The sequence below is a fragment of the Amblyomma mixtum genome, chromosome 2 (genome assembly GCF_055824585.1).
Source record: "Amblyomma mixtum isolate Tamu chromosome 2, ASM5582458v1, whole genome shotgun sequence".
NCBI lineage: Eukaryota > Metazoa > Arthropoda > Arachnida > Ixodida > Ixodidae > Amblyomma > Amblyomma mixtum.
This window is the reverse complement of record NC_143013.1, coordinates 125,592,533-125,609,586: the sequence shown is the minus strand read 5'-3', so window position 1 is coordinate 125,609,586 and position 17,054 is coordinate 125,592,533.

Sequence of the window (17,054 nt, the reverse complement as noted above, 5' to 3'; positions counted from 1 at the left end):
CTGTCTGTCTGTCTGTCTGTCTGTTTGTCTGTCTGTCTGTCTGTCTGTCTGTCTGTCTGTCTGTGTCTGTCTGTCTGTCTGACTCTCTGTCTGTCTGTCTGCCTGTCTGTCTGTCTGTCTGTCTGTCTGTCTGTCTGAAGCCTACTTTCTGGCAGGCTGGCTGCCCACATGCCACTTGCCATTGCTCACCGGATTTTAAGCACACTGCCCACTGTGGCAGTTTGCAGTTCAGTTAATGACTCGTGCCGAGAGGTTGCTCAGGAAGTGCAATCTGTGTCGCACCAGCCCCAATTATGGCAGCAGCTGTCAACGCAGGGCAGTGTTGCATCGCTTAACTGCTGCACTGCTACCTCAGGAATGCTATGACGACTCCCTCCGATCTATACATGTAAAGTAGAGAATGACCAATTACACATATATAGGCGCAAACCTATTGTCACTAACCGAACGACTTTCATCCGAGAACAATAGGGCGCCAGCCAGTTTACATCTTGCCACCGTTTTTTTTACACTTATCAATTCGCGCGCTCTTCATTATTGTTCAAGCTGGCAGCTTTCCCTTAGCGCAGTATATCAAGGAATGCAATTTTATTATGTTGGCATCGTTCTTTTTTTTTTACTCAGACTAACAAAACTTCAGTGGTTGAGGTCAGCATTTGCTTTTTCAAATGTTTAGCTCCTTGAGAAGAAATGGACCCACCTCAAATTTTGAGGAATAAGAAATCATCTCGCATCGCCTTTAAGTCTGGAAAGAAACCATGAGTTGCACTCAAGAAAGGGGCTATTATTTAAATTTCGAAAACAGTTCCGAAAGCCTCTGCTGCAGCATTCGACTGTAAGTAGCAAAAACTTTGATGTCACGTGGATGTCAACCATTTTCGCTACAATGGGCCTATAGATGTGTTTCACAAAAAGAAACGCGACCTGCATACGTCCTTCCCCAAGACGTCGTTAGCTTTCTAACTTTCTTTTCACCGTTCCCATCCGGGTGGTTCAATGAACATTGAACGCCTCTTCTTACCAACGCCGTTTCCACTACGCGCCGCAAGTTTCCTAACCATTAACTTGCACACGCAAACCCAATTTCCAAAAAGAAGTTTTAATGACTGCAAATTTATTTTTTTTTCGTAGTCCTGTTCCCCTATATTTTGCATGGGACTTGCCTCGTGAACAAGCTCTAGTTTTTTTTACTATGGCTACTGTAAGGGATCGGTAGTGTACGCGGGGTCATCGGGACCGGTGATTCTCCCTCACGACCCCGCCAGCTGCCGTCTTCAATGGACGCCACCGGCATGAGGGGGGCGGCCGGGGCGCTCAAAGCGAAGCGTCTCCTTTCCTCGGAACGCGGCCGCTCGCGAATGCGCCGGGAAGAACGGGTGTCCCCCGCCCCGCGGTACCGATTCGCGCACGTGCTGGCACGAATGTGTATTTGTTTGTTTTTATTTTCATTTTCTGGTAGAGAGGGTGGTTTCTCTTGTAGAAGCCGGAGGGCTGGCCATGCCCTTGAAGAGCCAATCATGTTAAGAGGGCAACATGATTGGAAGCTACCAAATGTGGGCCGGGCCTTAAGCCGGAAGCGGGGTTCTGGGCTAAGGTGAGATGCTATGCATCTTCGGCTACGCCGAGTAGGGGCCTCCCCTAGTGTTAGCCAGTTCCATCTTTTTGTTGTGTATCTTTTTGCTGCTTAGTGTGTCTATAGTGCCTTAACTTGTATATGCTGTAAATATTTGTACATAAACTTCAAGTTTCCCTTTATCTCAACTCATCGCAAGACCGTCTCTGACGGGGCACCCCTCGTGCGAAGATCAAGCTTCAGTCTTCAAGTTAGATAAACCGTCTCTGGCGGGGCACCTCTGGTGCGAGGAAGGAAGATAGAAGAATCTGAAATTTACTGGCGCTGTCGACAGTATCCTGCGGCCATCGGAAGATGGCGCAGGAAGAAGATTGAAGGCCGGGAGAAAGGCGACTGTCAGGCAACAGCAGCGTTCGAGAAAGGACCTGCGGAGACACGGCGGCAAGGACGCAAGGACCACGGCAGTAGTCCAGCGATGCTGGACTGCATCCGGTCAAGAAAAGCAGCGCGTCGAGAACTTGACGGTCACCGGCGGGTCACAGCAAGTGACGACAACGTGCACAGGACCTGCGGCGTGCGACAACTCATCACAGCGTCCGGTGAAAGTGGCGGTGGACTCCGACGCCGAGGAGCTGGCAATGCGGATCGACGCATCGAAAATGTGAGTTTCCTTCGTCGCATTGTTAGCGTCCCTGTGCATGTGTTCGAGCTGGTAGGACAGTTGAGGGATACAGACGGCGGTATGGAGAGTTATTCATGCCGGCCCACACTCGACGTGAGGTACCGAGTAGAATTGGCGAAGGCGCGGTTAGCTTATTTTCCGGCTGAACTTGCAAAAGTGAATGGAAAGGCACCGCTATGCGAGGAAAAACCTCCGGATTTGCAGGTGTTAGAAGCAAGGCGCCAGCAGCTAGAGCTCGAGCTGGCTAAGCTGAAAGAGTCTAGGAGAGCTAGTGAACTAGCCAGGGGGAACTGCTCCGAGTCCAGACAGCCTGCGCTGGAAGGAAAAGGCTCGTGCTCGTCAAGCACAGGTGAAGGAAGCAGCAGACAGGTGGCTGTAAACAAGCAGCCGATATGCAAGAACGCCTCTTCGCTAGGAGAGGCGGCGAAAAGCGCAGGAAGTGAAAATAAGATTCCTGAAGGGCGCGAAAATGCCACAGCTCCTCCGCCACCGCGAGTGGGTAGCAGTGAAAAGGAACAACCAAATCCCGATGTTCCGGGGGCAATCGAGACCAAGTCCTGCAATAGCAAAACACTTCGATCCGAACACAGATGGGCGCTGCCCGCACTGTGGAGAGATCTGCGATATCTTTCACATGGTGTGGGCATGTACTCAGAATCGTCACCTTCCCCCCTCCCCCACCCCCACCCGAGAGGCATGGGAGACTGCCCTCCTCAACTGCTCCACACTGGAGTCCCAAAGGGCTCTGGTCAAGCGGGCGCGAGACGGGGCCTCGTCATGCGGTGTCCCGGACTAAGGATACCGACCATGCAGCAGGTTTTTTTTTTTACCCTCAAGCTCTCTTTGATTAAAGTTTTTCACCACCACCACCATAGCAATCAGGGCAGCGATATAATTCCTGCAGGCTCTATGAATGAGAGTGTGACCTCCGACACGGAGCGAGTGTCAGGAGGAAGTCTATTGTTGTCGCAACGGCAGACGGTGTCGGGCAGGTGGCAGGAAGTGCCTCGTAGCGTCAGTGATGGCAGGAGCGTTCCATCCGAGCCAGAGAACGGAGGTGAGCCTGTTGCGCCTACCGGGCGGAGCGCCGCGCAGTTGTCGAACGCACCCGATGGGCGTCCGACCAGATCCTTCGAGGAGAAGGAAATGCGTGACGACTTGACTCAAGGCGAATTCAGATCAAGTGACTACGAGTCACCTCATACAGCCTCACAGTCAGATGATGCCGTGAAGCCGGCAAGCGCCCATAAAGTAGGGAGCGGCAATTTCAATGTTTGCCCTTGCAGGAACGAGGCAAATGGCTCGAAGCGAGGCAAAGTACCAGGAGGCAAGGATGAGGCTTTCAACTTGAAAGTCGGTGCGAGGAACAGTATGCTCCGTGCTACAGGTCGCCAAATCGAGAGTAGCAAGACTTACCCTACTGATATATTTGGACGGGCCAGGGGCTATGCTCCTTGTGCAGCACACGGTTGGTACCGGCGCGCCGGAGAGAGCGTGCCCTCAGGTGCGTCGTGTGGTGAGGGGTTTGGACCCATCGAGGACCGGGACGTGTTTGATCCTGGAGGGCACCAGCTGTTGAGTTCTTGCCCCGGTGTGGCACCAGTCTAATGAGCATAGCGGCCATTAGGCGTTAATCGTGTTGTTTGAGACATGTGTTGGCTGGAACGCACACAGGGACACTCAGTGCGACTAAGGAGGCTCACGTGGCCACTCACGGACCTCATACGTGTGCTAGTGAACGCTCCAGTTGCGAGTGTTCGTGCGTATGTTTGCTCATTCGCGAGCAGGACGACGGTGTGCATGCTGGCGAACTGCGTACAGCCTATCAACTTGGACTCCGTTTTACAGCGCACAGCAGGCATGCCACCGGGTGTATTTGAGTGTGCAATTTGCTTATGCTGTGTTGGTGCCCGTGTGCATTTTGCTTTTGGTTTTGTGGCTGCCAGTGCTAGTGTAGCTGCGGTGTGTCACTCACAGGGTGGTTTGGTGACCCGTACCGATCCCTTTTATGCGAAGCATTTTACTAGAGCTACACTACAGCCCGTCGAGCGCGGCGGTGGAGCTACCATTGACCTTTAGTGCGACCACGTGACACCACGTGACAAAATGACGTCACAGCAGAGGAGAAATGGGCTGCCGGCTCGCGCGGTCGGCCGCGGCGGTGGAGGCTCCACATCAGAGGCGCCGCGGCTGACCACGTGACATGACGTCACAGCAGACGAGAGATGTGCTGCCGGCTCGCGCGGTCGGCCGCGGCGGTGGAGGCTCCACATCAGAGGCGCTGCAGCTGACCACTTGACGCTACAGCAGCGGTATAAAGCTGAGCTTACTTCGCTCTCCGGGCACTTACGAGGCGGCCAGGTGTTGGGATGCCGCCTAGAAGCAGAGCTTGTTTGAACGAGAAGCGAAAGCTTCAGCGTGCCACAGAGACCGATGAAGAGCGGGATGAACGTCAACCAAGGAAAGCCATGTATTACCAAGCCTAGCCATCAATATGCTTCGCATCTGACTAGGCTTAACCTTAGCTAAGCCTCAGCCATTTTTGTTTGTAATTCTAAAAGTGCTATTTGGGCCCTTTGTAGAATCTTGGGAAGGGCGTGTAAGGGATCGGTAGTGTACGCGGGGTCATCGGGACCGGTGATTCTCCCTCACGACCCCGCCAGCTGCCGTCTTCAATAGACGCCACCGGCATGAGGGGGGCGGCCGGGGCGCTCAAAGCGAAGCTTCTCCTTTCCTCGGAACGCGGCCGCTCGCGAATGCGCCGGGAAGAACGGGTGTCTCCCGCCCCGCGGTACCGATTCGCGCACGCGCTGGCACGAATGTGTATTTGCTTGTTTTTATTTTTATTTTGTGGTAGAGAGGGTGGTTTCTCTTGTAGAAGCCGGAGGGCTGGCCATGCCCTTGAAGAGCCAATCATGTTAAGAGGGCAACATGATTGGAAGCTACCAAATGTGGGCCGGGCCTTTAGGGCTTTAAAACCGGGCCCCGGAGCCGGAAGCGGGGTTTTAGGCTAAGGTGAGATGCTATGCATCTTCGGCTACGCCGAGTAGGGGCCTCCCCTAGTGTTAGCCAGTTCCACCTTTTTGTTGTTGTGTATCTTTTTGCTGCTTAGTGTGTCTCTATTGCCTTAACTTGTATATGGTGTAAATATTTGTACATAAACTTCAAGTTTCCCTTTATCTCAACTCATCGCAAGACCGTCTCTGACGGGGCACCTCGTGCGAAGATCAAGCTTCAGTCTTCAAGTTCGATAAACTGTCTCTGGCGGGGCACCTCTGGTGCGAGGAAGGAAGATAGAGAACCTGAACTTTACTGCTACTTTGTTCCCTTGTCGAAAGCCTGTTGAATTGGAAAACCGGCTCCTTTCGCAAATGCAGTGCTTTCTTTTCTTCGTTCTCTTTATTCACTAATCGTGTAGAGGCCTCACCGGGTGGGGGGGGGGGGGGGCAGCAGTGGACCACAAAAACGCAAAACAAAAGATACATGTTTAGGTTGATGCAATGAAAAGAACGCAAGTGGCAGTGAACGTCTAGTAGTACTGAGTACGGAAGAAAATACATACGAGGATCATAAAAATATGTTACCTACAAAAAGTAACACAGAAAATACGCACGTCTTTCAGTAAAACTTTAGAGCTCCTGATGCTTGGTCAGGTTAAATCGGTTGCAACATGCGATGGTAGGTTATTCTGGTGTGCTGCAGCACGGGCAAGAATGATTTGTCAAGAGAAAAGAGTGGCAAAACACGTGTTCCCCTTGAACAGCTGGTCGCGGCGAGGTGAATTGTTTTTTATAGAATGACTGAAATTATCGTCGGGATGCAAAATGTCACCTTTGTAATATTTATGAAAGAGTAGTAAGCGTGTTAGTTTACGACGACGTGGCAAGGCAAGAAGTAGGGCACACTCTTTTGATGATGATGAGATAGTAAATGAGACTAGATTGATCTGACATCCCGGCTTTTACGCGATTTGATGTCGTCTAATTAAACGGAATGCTCGATCCGTTCCCAGATGGCTCACACATACGCTTTGTTAAGACGTATTAAAATCAGGTATGCCAGTTTTCTAAGGTATGAAGGCGCCTGTTTGATATTACGCTTAAAAAGATCCATGGAGCGATTAGCTGCTGGAAAATTTTTAGTTTTGTTAAACTCGAGTTAATTTCTACTGAAGATGAAGCCCCAAATACTTTTACATATTGTAACGTACTTGCTGACGAAGGGGGGTTTATTAGTAGGCACGAAAGGGAAGGCCAGGCAAGCTGGGGCAACAACAGCGACAGACTCCACACGGCGCGAGCCCTACTTCGTCGTCGTCGCCCTACTTCGTATGCGCCACCTGGCAATGCTAGGTGGCATTGTTCCCCCCTTATGAAGAAAAAAAAAAAGAGCGCTGTCGCTATCGACGTAAGGGTGAAACAAAAAATAAACAATAAAAACAAGCAAACTGCCGCAACTGAAGCGCGCGAAAACATCAGCACGGTTGCGTCACCGTGTATAGTACGGCTTAAGCCGCACAACGTGCACAATGTCAGAGTCGGGCTGTCGGCGTCGCGGTTGCGCAGCACCGTCCGGAACCACTTCATAGTTAACCTCACTCACACGCCGTACCACTCGGTAAGGGCCAAAATAGCGGGAGAGCAGTTTCTCACACAAGCCTTGGCGACGAACAGGAGTCCACACCCAGACTTGGTCACCGGGTTGGTAGTCAACCTGTCGGTGGCGAAGGTTGTAACGGCGCGCATCCGAGCCTGCTGTTGCCCGATGTGCACGCGGGCCAGCTGACGGGCTTCTTCAGCACGTTGGGCAAACTGTTGGGCGTCTGGGGCGAGTTGGTCCTCCTCTGGGCACGGGAGCATGGCATCAAGCATGCTCTGGACTTCGCGTCCGTACACAAGGCGAAACGGGGAGAAGCGCGTAGTTTCCTGCAGGGCGGTGTTGTAGGCAAAGGTGACATACGGCAGGACCTCATCCCAAGTTTTGTGTTGAACATCTACGTACATGGACAACATGTCCGCAAGGGTCCTGTTTAATCGCTCGGTCAAGCCATTGCTCTGCGGATGGTAGGCCGTGGTCTTGCGGTGTGTTGTGCAGCTCAGCCAAAAGATGTGGTCGATTAGTTGCGCTGTAAACGCCGTCCCTCTGTCTGTAATCACGTGCGAAGGAGCGCCATGTCGCAGGACGATGTTGTGCATGAAAAACTCTGCGACTTCTGAAGCTGTGCCACGAGGGATCGCCTTGGTCTCGGCGTAGCGAGTCTTATAGTCGGTAGCAACTATGATCCACTTATTGCCGCCCTGCGACAAGGGGAAAGGGCCGAGGAGGTCCATGCCGATCTGGTCGAATGGAGCGCGAGGGGCAGTAACGGGCTTGAGAAAACCCGCCGGCTTAAGTGGTGGCGTTTTCCGGCGCTGGCATTCTCGGCAGCTTTTAACGTATCGTTTGACATCAGAAAGTCCAGGCCAGTAATACATGTTCCGCACTCTGGCGAGCGTACGTGAAAAGCCCAAGTGGCCAGACGTGGGCTGATCGTGGCAAGCGAAAAGAACGTCAGATCGGAGGTCGGCTGGAATGACGAGAAGGTAAGGTCTATCGTTGCCTCTCGAGTTCTTCTTGTACAAGAGACCTTGCCGCAAACAGAAGGAGCCAAGACGTCGAGAGAAGTGGCGAGGTATAACCGTATCACTACCTTCAAGGGCGTCAATGAGAGGGCAAAGGTCCGAGTCTGCCCTCTGCCGAGTCAGTAGGTCGGAGGCGGTGAGAGTACCAAGGAAGCCGCTGTCGTCATCGGGCGCTGCGTCGGCAGGATCAACTGGTGCACGCGACAGTGTGTCGGCGTCTTCGTGTCTGCGGCCGGACTTGTAAACAATAGTAAGGTCAAATTCCTGGAGCCGTAAGCTCCAGCGTGCCAGGCGTCCAGATGGGTCTCGCAAATTTGCCAGCCAGCATAGGCAGTGGTGATCGGTGACCACTTTGAATGGGCGGCCGTAAAGATAAGGGCGAAACTTCATGGTGGCCCACACGACCGCAAGACATTCTTTTTCAGACGTGGAGTAATTGCTCTCGGCGCGGGAGAGAGTACGGCTAGCATAGGCGATAACCCTCTCAAGGCCGTCTTGGTGTTGAACAAGGACCGCGCCAAGACCGATGTTACTGGCGTCGGTGTGGACCTCGGTATCGGCATCTTCGTCGAAGTGCGCAAGAACGGGAGGTGTTTGAAGGCGCTGGCGGAGCGTAGAGAAAGCGGTCTGTTGCTCAGTGGTCCAGACAAAGGAGGTGGTATTCCTGGTGAGGCGCGTCAACGGCTCAGCAATCGTGGAAAAGTCCGCAATAAAGCGCCGATAATACGCACAGAGACCCAGGAAGCGCTGGACAGCTTTCTTGTCGGTCGGAACGGGAAAACGTGCGACGGCGGCAGTCTTTTCGGGGTCCGGACGCACTCCCTCAGCGCTCACAACGTGACCCAGAAATTTCAGCTCTTCGTAACCGAAATGACACTTCTGGGGCTTCAGGGTAAGGTCTGCCGAGCGGAGGGCTTCGAGGACAGCCCGCAGGCGCTGGAGATGTTGGTCAAACGTTTCCGAAAAAACTACGACGTCGTCCAAGTAAACAAGACAGCTTTGCCACTTGAGGCCTGTGAGGACGGTGTCCATCATCCGTTGGAACGTAGCCGGGGCGGAGCACAAACCGAAAGGAAGCACTTTAAATTCATAGAGGCCATCTGGAGTCACAAAGGCGGTTTTTTCGCGGTCCCGTTCGTCTACTTCAATTTGCCAATAGCCGCTCTTTAAGTCAATGGATGAGAAGTACTTAGCGCGCCGTAATCTATCCAGCGAGTCGTCAATGCGCGGCAACGGGTAGACGTCCTTTTTGGTCACACTGTTCAGTTTGCGATAGTCGACACAAAACCGGAGAGTGACGTCCTTCTTCTTAACAAGGACTACAGGTGAAGACCACGGGCTTTGGGAAGGTTGAACAACGCCATCGTCAAGCATTTCCTGAACCTGAGTTTGGATAACCGCCCGTTCTTTAGCAGAAACACGATAAGGCTGCTGTCGTATAGGGCGAGCGTCGTCATAAGTGATGATGCGGTGCTGCGTGATGGGTGTTTGACGAACCTTCGAGGAGGAAGCGAAGCACGACTTGTATTCCTTCAGCAGCTGTTCCAAAGCCAGGCGTTGCTCCCGAGACAGGTGGCAGTTTATGTCGACGTTTTCAAGGGAAGGTTCGTCAGTGCCGGCTGCCGCGGACGCAAAACATACGGGAATATCGGTAACAGGTTCGGCAGAAGCGATAGCCGTTCCTGCAAAAAGGTGCCGGTACTCATTAGAAAAATTAGTGACCAGGACCGCAGACCGGCCACCACGAAGCGTCAGCAGACTGCGAGCGGCGCAGATGCCTTGAGTAAGCAGGAGTGAACGGTTAGCCTCGGCGACTGCTTCTGCGTCATGCAAGTCGTTGCAAGTGACTTCAACCAAAACACTGCTCCGTGGCGGCAACGTGACACTGTCTGCAGAAACACGAAGGGCGGCACTGCGATGGCAAGATTCGGCGAGGTGGGTCGCTTTACCGGTCGAAAAGGTGATGATTCGTCGGCGGAGGTCGATGACAGCACCATACTCCCGCAGAAAGTCAATGCCGATAATGAGATCGCGGGAGCAATTGCATAGAACTACACAACTGACGACGAACGTAGATCCCTGAATCTGAACGCGAGCCGTGCAAATACCCTTTGGAGTAACGAGATGACCAACGGCAGTACGGAGATGCACTACAGAACAAGGCGTAAGGACTTTTTTTAGAAGAGTCGCCAATTTATCACTGATAATTGAATAGTCGGCCCCGGTGTCCACTAATGCACTGACTCTGTGACCGTCGAGAAGAACAGGTATGTCCAAGGAAACGCAGCTGTCTTGGTCAGATGACGGTACTATCTGTTCACGGTCGGAGCGTAGCGGCGGCGGCGGGAGGTCTTCAGCGCAGCGACTCCCAGCGACCTCGCCCCCGAAGGTCGCTGGTCTCAGTTTTCCCGGCGAGGGCTCGGCGAGCGACCCTGTACTGCTCGCGGGGAGCTGTGCGGGTTCGGGGAAGAGCGCCGCGGAGAAGATGAGCGCGGCTGATGCGGCGCACGGGCTGAAAGTCGCTGTTCCGCGAGGAAGTCTTCAATGGCTGGAGGCCGGTGGCCAAACCGGGGGTCTGGGCGAATCGGCGCGAAAGCCCTGCAGACCGAGGCGTCGATAAGAGCAATTGCGGTAGAGATGGCCTGGTTCTCCGCAGTGAAATGCCACCTAGCATTGCCAGGTGGCGCATACGAAGTAGGGCGACGACGACGAAGTAGGGCTCGCGCCGTGTGTAGTCTGTCGCTGTTGTTGCCCCAGCTTGCCTGGCCTTCCCTTTCGTGCCTACTAATAAACCCCCCTTCGTCAGCAAGTACGTTACAGTCTGGTGGAGGTGCTCAGTAAGATCCCTGTATATGTCTAATACTCCTCCGCATACCCTGGGCTCCAGTCCTTCGCTGGTGGACACGCCTGTGCACCGTGCTAGCCGGTGAAACCAAGGCCTACCTCCCGAACACGGGCTTTTGGAGTCTGCAAGAGCACCCACCCATCGACCTGTTAGGCCAGGCAAGCTGGGGCAACAACAGCGACAGACTCCACACGGCGCGAGCCCTACTTCGTCGTCGTCGCCCTACTTCGTATGCGCCACCTGGCAATGCTAGGTGGCAATATTATAGCTAGTAGTAAACCGACTAGCTTTACTTAAGGGTATGTGAACAGCAGTTCCCTAGTGCAGGTCAGTACCACTATGGTTTTTAAATTTTAAAACTGATTTATATGCGAAGAACCTATTCTGGGATAATACGCAACTGGGCAAAAGCATATTGCTAAAAACACGAGGACTCAGAAAAACAGACACACACAGCCCTAACTTCCAACAAAGATTTATTTCGCTTGGGAAGGTTGGGCTATATACCTACGTATCACATATTTAATATCGAACCATGCGCTAGCAATGCGTATGAGCCAGATATGCTAACTCATTTGGCAACAGCGCGACGGAAGGGCTACTGAAACAGTCATCTTACCACAGGGAAATCCGCTCCCCCGCCCCGTTGCATCAAGAGCGCGACTGAACGCGTGTGACGACGTTACGGTAGCAGGTAGTGAAAAACAAGAAAATGTTGTTCTGCTGCCTCTAAGCGTGGCATCTAGTGGGATGATGGGTGCCGTCCATGTATTGGACACCCCCTACAAGCCGTCACGCCAGCCCCGCGCGCTTCACACCGTAGGACGTGTCAGCAGTTCACCGAGCCAGCCGACGTCTCCACAGGCGCAACCTGAGTTCGGTATTCTGCCGTTCAACGCCCGGGAGCGAAAAGACGCTGCTACGAGCACCACAACCATGCCATAGATGGCGACCCCGATCATGCTGTAGCAGCCGCGGGTGCCGCCAACTTTCAATGCATCCCTAGGCCAAGACCCCGAAGAATGGTTGGGCCGATCTGAGTTCGTGCCATCATTCAACAACTTGGAAGATGGGGCGAAAATTGGACTAGTATGTTTCTCACTAGAATGCTCAGCACTTACGGGGGACGTAAACCACGAGTTTCCCTTCCCGCTAACGACATGGGGGCTATTCAAGAAGGAATTTATAATGATGGTTCAACAGCGCAAACACACACAGACCAAGAAGGAGAGAAGACACACACACCAACGATGGTGTGTGTGTCTAGTCTCCTTCTTCGCCTGTGTGTGTTTGCAGTGTTTAACTATCATTATGAAAATCTACACCAACTATCCCAATCTACAGTTCATCACGAGAAGGAACTTTTGGAGTTATTGTAAAGTGTCGTGAGGAAAGAAAGAGCTGAGCAACTCCTCGAGTCCAGGATCCAGCTTCCGAACGACGCCGTGCGCGGTGACTTCGAAGAGATGAAGCGCCTCTTTCGCCCCGCCGACGCCAAGACGACCGGGAAAAAGAAAGGCCACTTTTTAGTGCGCGGCGTACAGCAAAACCCCCTTCCCAGCCTCGTCCGCCAGCCGCCAAAAGCCGTCGAGGAATTCTTGCAAGAAGCCTACACGATCGAGAAGACCCTCGACGCCCGGATTCGGCAGTACAACCACCCTGCTTATATCTGTGAAATTCGTCCGGACACGACGACCACCACCAGCGGCAACTCGCGGGAAGTGATCCCCGAAATTGTCCGCGAGGAGCTACGACGACTGCTGCCACTTCCGCACAGCCTGAAGCAGCGACGTTTATGGATGTGGTGCGAGAAGTGCAACAGGCACTCGTCACTGCGACGTCCACGGTCTCACTACCCCAGGCCATGACTAACGCAACTGCGGTGGGCAGCCAAGGGTATCCTCTCACTCAGCGCCAAGAGCCGTACACATCGCCCCAAATATCCCAGTCACCCGCCCGCGAAACTCACTTGCAAGCTTACCCGAGAAAAGCCGACCTCTGGAGGAGCTAGGACCAGCGCCGTCTGTTCTGCTTCCACCCACCCATGCCCCGGAACAAAGAACACAAAATCCGCAAACTGCTTCGAAGGTATAGCGAGCGCTTCTCGTCATCGCCGAAGGAGCGACAAACGCCGATTGCCAAGTATCGCATTGTAACCGACCATAGCGCTCGACCTATCAGCCAAGTGGAAGACCAAGTGGAAGAAAGTGGACCAAGTGGACCAAGTGGAAGAAATACTTCGCGACGACGTCATCAAACCATCGAAGCGCCCTTGGGCGGCACAGGTTGTTCTAGTGAGGAAGAAAGACTGTGCACTTCGGTTCCGTGTCGATTACCACAGCTAGAACAGCATAACAAACAAGGACATCTGCCCCTTTCCCCGCATAGACGACACACTGGACCGGCTTTGCAACGCGAAGTATTTCTGACCGATTGATCTCAAGAGCGGCTACTGGAAAATTGATTTCGATGAAATATATCACGAGAAGACCACATTCATTATTCCGTATGGTCTCATCGATTTCACGGTAATGTCATTTGGTCTCTGTTCCGCAACAGCGACGTCGCAGCGAGTAATGGATACAGTGCTGGCAAGCCTGAAGTGGCATATTTGTCTGGTATATATAGATGACGTCGTTGCTTTCGCCTCGAACTTTGAATGGCGCTTAAAAAGGCTTCGAACTGTACTAGAGGCAACCAAGTCGTCCGGTCGAACATTGAAAGCAGAGAAGTGCCACTTTGCCTATCAAGAGCAGCTGTTTCTCGGCCACATCATTAGCATGGAGGGAGTACGCCCAGACCCGCGGAAAACAGCTGCTATCGCAGTGTTTCCACCGCCAGCCGATTAGAAATCTGTGCGCAGATCCCTCGGACTCTTCGAGTATTACCGACGACTTTGTCAAGAACTTTTCGCGCATCGGCGAACCCCTGACCCAACCCAAAATCGCAGACGTGCCATTTAGCAAGCAGAAGCTTTCAAAGAGCTTAAGCGTCGTTTACAGTCCACACCAATCCACGCGCACTGTGATGGAAACGCCGAGATTAAATTTCATACCGGCGCAAGCAGCGTGGGCTTAGGCGCCGTCCTCGTACAGAAAATCAATGAGGTGGAGAAAGTAATCGCATACGCCAGCAGCTCCCTGTCCAAGAACAAGGCTCACTATTCGACAACTGAGAAGGAGTGCCTTTCCATCATCTGGGCTACGTCGAAATTCTGCGCCTACCAGTACGGACGACCGTTCAAGGTGGTCAGCGATCACCACGTACTGCGCTGGCTTGCCAGTTTGAAGGACCCCTCCACCCCCTCGCTCGATGGAGCCTTAGTCTCCAGAAGTGTGACGTCACCGTCATTTACAAGTCCGGATGCAAGCACTCTGATGCCGACTGTCTGTTAGGAGCCCCTGTAGATACACCGCCACCGGACGATGACGAGGACACCTTCCTGACAACCATCAGCTCCAGCTCTTTTGCACAGCAGCAACGCTCGGTCCCAGACTTCAAACGCCTCATCGAGTACTTGAAAGGCAAGATTTATTCACCCCCCGCCTCGTTCAAGGCAAGATTGCCTTCGTTCCGTGTACAGAAAGATGTCCTCGTGAAGAACTTCGCCACAAACAAAATAGCCTACCACCTTGGTGTACTTCGAGACTTCACGAATTTCTTCAGGCCTCACACAACCAGCCGACAGCTGGACATCTCTGGTTTTCTCGCGCCGTACGCCGCATTCAAGACAAGTGTTACTGGCCCCGACTGTCTGCCGATGTCGTTTATTATGTGAAAACGTGCCGAGATTGTCAGCGACGAAAGACCCCTTCAAGCCAACCAGCAGGATTTCTGAACCTCATTCAACCCCCCTCAAGGCCCTTTCAGCAGATCGGCATAGACTTGCTTGGCCCTTTCCCGAAATCAACATCTGGAAGTAAGTGGATCATTATAGCCAGCGACTACCTGACCCGCTACGCCGAGGAAAAAGCCCTACCGAACGGAACAGCAGCAGAAGTCGCCAAATTTTTCGTGGAGAACATTCTTCTGCGACACGGCGCTCCCGATGTGCTCATCACTGACAGTGGAACAGCATTCACGGCGGAGCTGACGCAAGCCATCCGGCGCTACCGGAGGGCAACTGAATACCATCCGTAGGCCAACGGACTGACCGAACGCCTGAACAAAACCGTCGCCGATATGCTCACCATATATGTCGATGCCGAACACAAGACCTGGAACGTCAGCCTGCCTTACATCGTCTTCGCCTACAAGACCGCAGTGCAGGATACCACTAAGATTGCGCCTTTTAAGGCGAAAGCCTTTAATGACTCGTACTGTCGTCCGTTAACAAAGCGTGCCACACGCATTTAACTCGGGAACTAAAAAAGATAGAAGAAAATCAATGGTTGTCTCAAATAGAGGAGGAAACAATGAACCTAGAAGAGAATTGTGATGAGAGTAGCTTAATTAGTTCATTATTTATTGGAAAAATTTCGAAATTGCGTGGAAATAGCCAGGACGTCGATATGGCCACGGGAACGATGTGACGTGACATCCACCGGAAGCAGTCACGGCATGGTGACAATTGTCACAGAATGGTCGGGAAAACGTCGAATTTGTGTTAAATTAGGTGGAGAGTTGTGTAATTAAGCGTAATTAACACTAAAGATCCCCGAAAGATGTACCGTTTGGGTATCGATACAGCCAAGGGAACGGTGTGACTTCACATCCACCGGAGGTCATCACGGCATAGTGTCCTTGGCTTTCGCCTCTCAACACTTTAGTTGCCAAAGTGCCCACGCATTTTTAGGCTTGTCCATGACAGGGAGGCCACGATCACGCTAGGCGCCATGCTGCCCAACGTTACCGAAAGAGATATCGCCTCTTACCTTCACCGCACCGAAGAAGCGATTAAGGCCCGATTGAGCCCAATTAAAGCTCAAAGACCAGCAGCGGACCAACGCCAGACTCTACAAACTATTAAGACGCAACGCGGAATATAAGCCAGGAGACCGAGTCTGGGTTTGGACGCCTGTTCGCCGCCGCGGATTCAGCGAAAAACTTTTTAGCCGCTATTTAGGCCCGTACGAGGTTCTTCGTCGACTAGGTGAAGTGGACTATGAAGGCGTCCGTGAAGAAATGACTCCATCCCACCGGCGCCGCGTACTTCCAGGTGTTCCTTGTCGTCCGACTGAAGCCCTATTATGCGCGCTGAAGGACCCCATGTTTCCATTCTTGGTGTTTATTGTGCACTGCTTGTTTTTTTGTAGCCACCTTATTTGTCTTAAAGCATCTGGTGGATGGTTCTTCGAGAGGAGAGTAATGCCGCGAGACTGTGCACTGTTACTTTGTTCATTATTCAGAGCTGCCCATGCACGGCTTTATCTCTTTGTGACTTAAGTCGCAATCAGATTTATCTACATTGACTGCAACCAAGTGTAGCTGATTCTATGTTCTTCTAGAATGTTGCGGTAACTTTTTACACCGTGCGCTAAAAGTTCGTATCAGATTTAATTTGGGCATGGCAGAGAGTGGCGGCCATTCTGCTCGATGACCGCCGAGTGCGCTTGTTGCTCCGCCGCCGCCGAGTCATTCAGTTCTTTGTTGGCGCAAGTCAGCCTAATAAAGAGTTTCGTTTGTAAACCCTTTCCCTCTCTTCCAACATGTCGGATTGCCGTCACTAAAACCTGACACTGCTAGGCTCACGTGGTTATTCACCACAAATTATTGTTCTTCAATCGTGTTGTATAGTCCTAGTTAATCCATAACGCGTTCTTTTTAAAGTAAGTGGCGAAATTATCACAAACGCTATGTGCGGGTACGGTCAAAGCGTGGCAAAACACTCGACTTTCCTTCAGTAGTTATACACTGGACTTTCCTTCCGTGGCTGTTTCGCGCATTCTGTTAACGTCAACACATGTGTTTCGTTTCACTAACGAGCCACGGTTACTTAGCACAAATGGACCTTTATAAAGTTTGCTGTAATGCTTCTAAGAGAAATCTCTCAGAGGGGCGTGATGGATTACAAAAGTAATAAAGAACGCGTTTATGAAGACCAGCAATGTGCATACAATCCCAAAAGTTTGGAGCACTTATAAAGCATTCTCATCTGGTTTTTGTTGATGCATGTAAAGGTTATTTTTTTCTTACCATGGGTAAATAAATATTCATTTTTTTCTTTCAGAAGAGATAGTTGTTTCTTTTTTGTGATATTTACCTGGTCATTGTGGCAATGAAAATAAAGGCTACGACTGTCCATAATCTAACTAATGTGTAGAGTTTCTAGTAACTTTTCCTGCCATGCTGCTGGCTAAGTAAACTGTAGATAACGAGGCCAATATTAAAGGA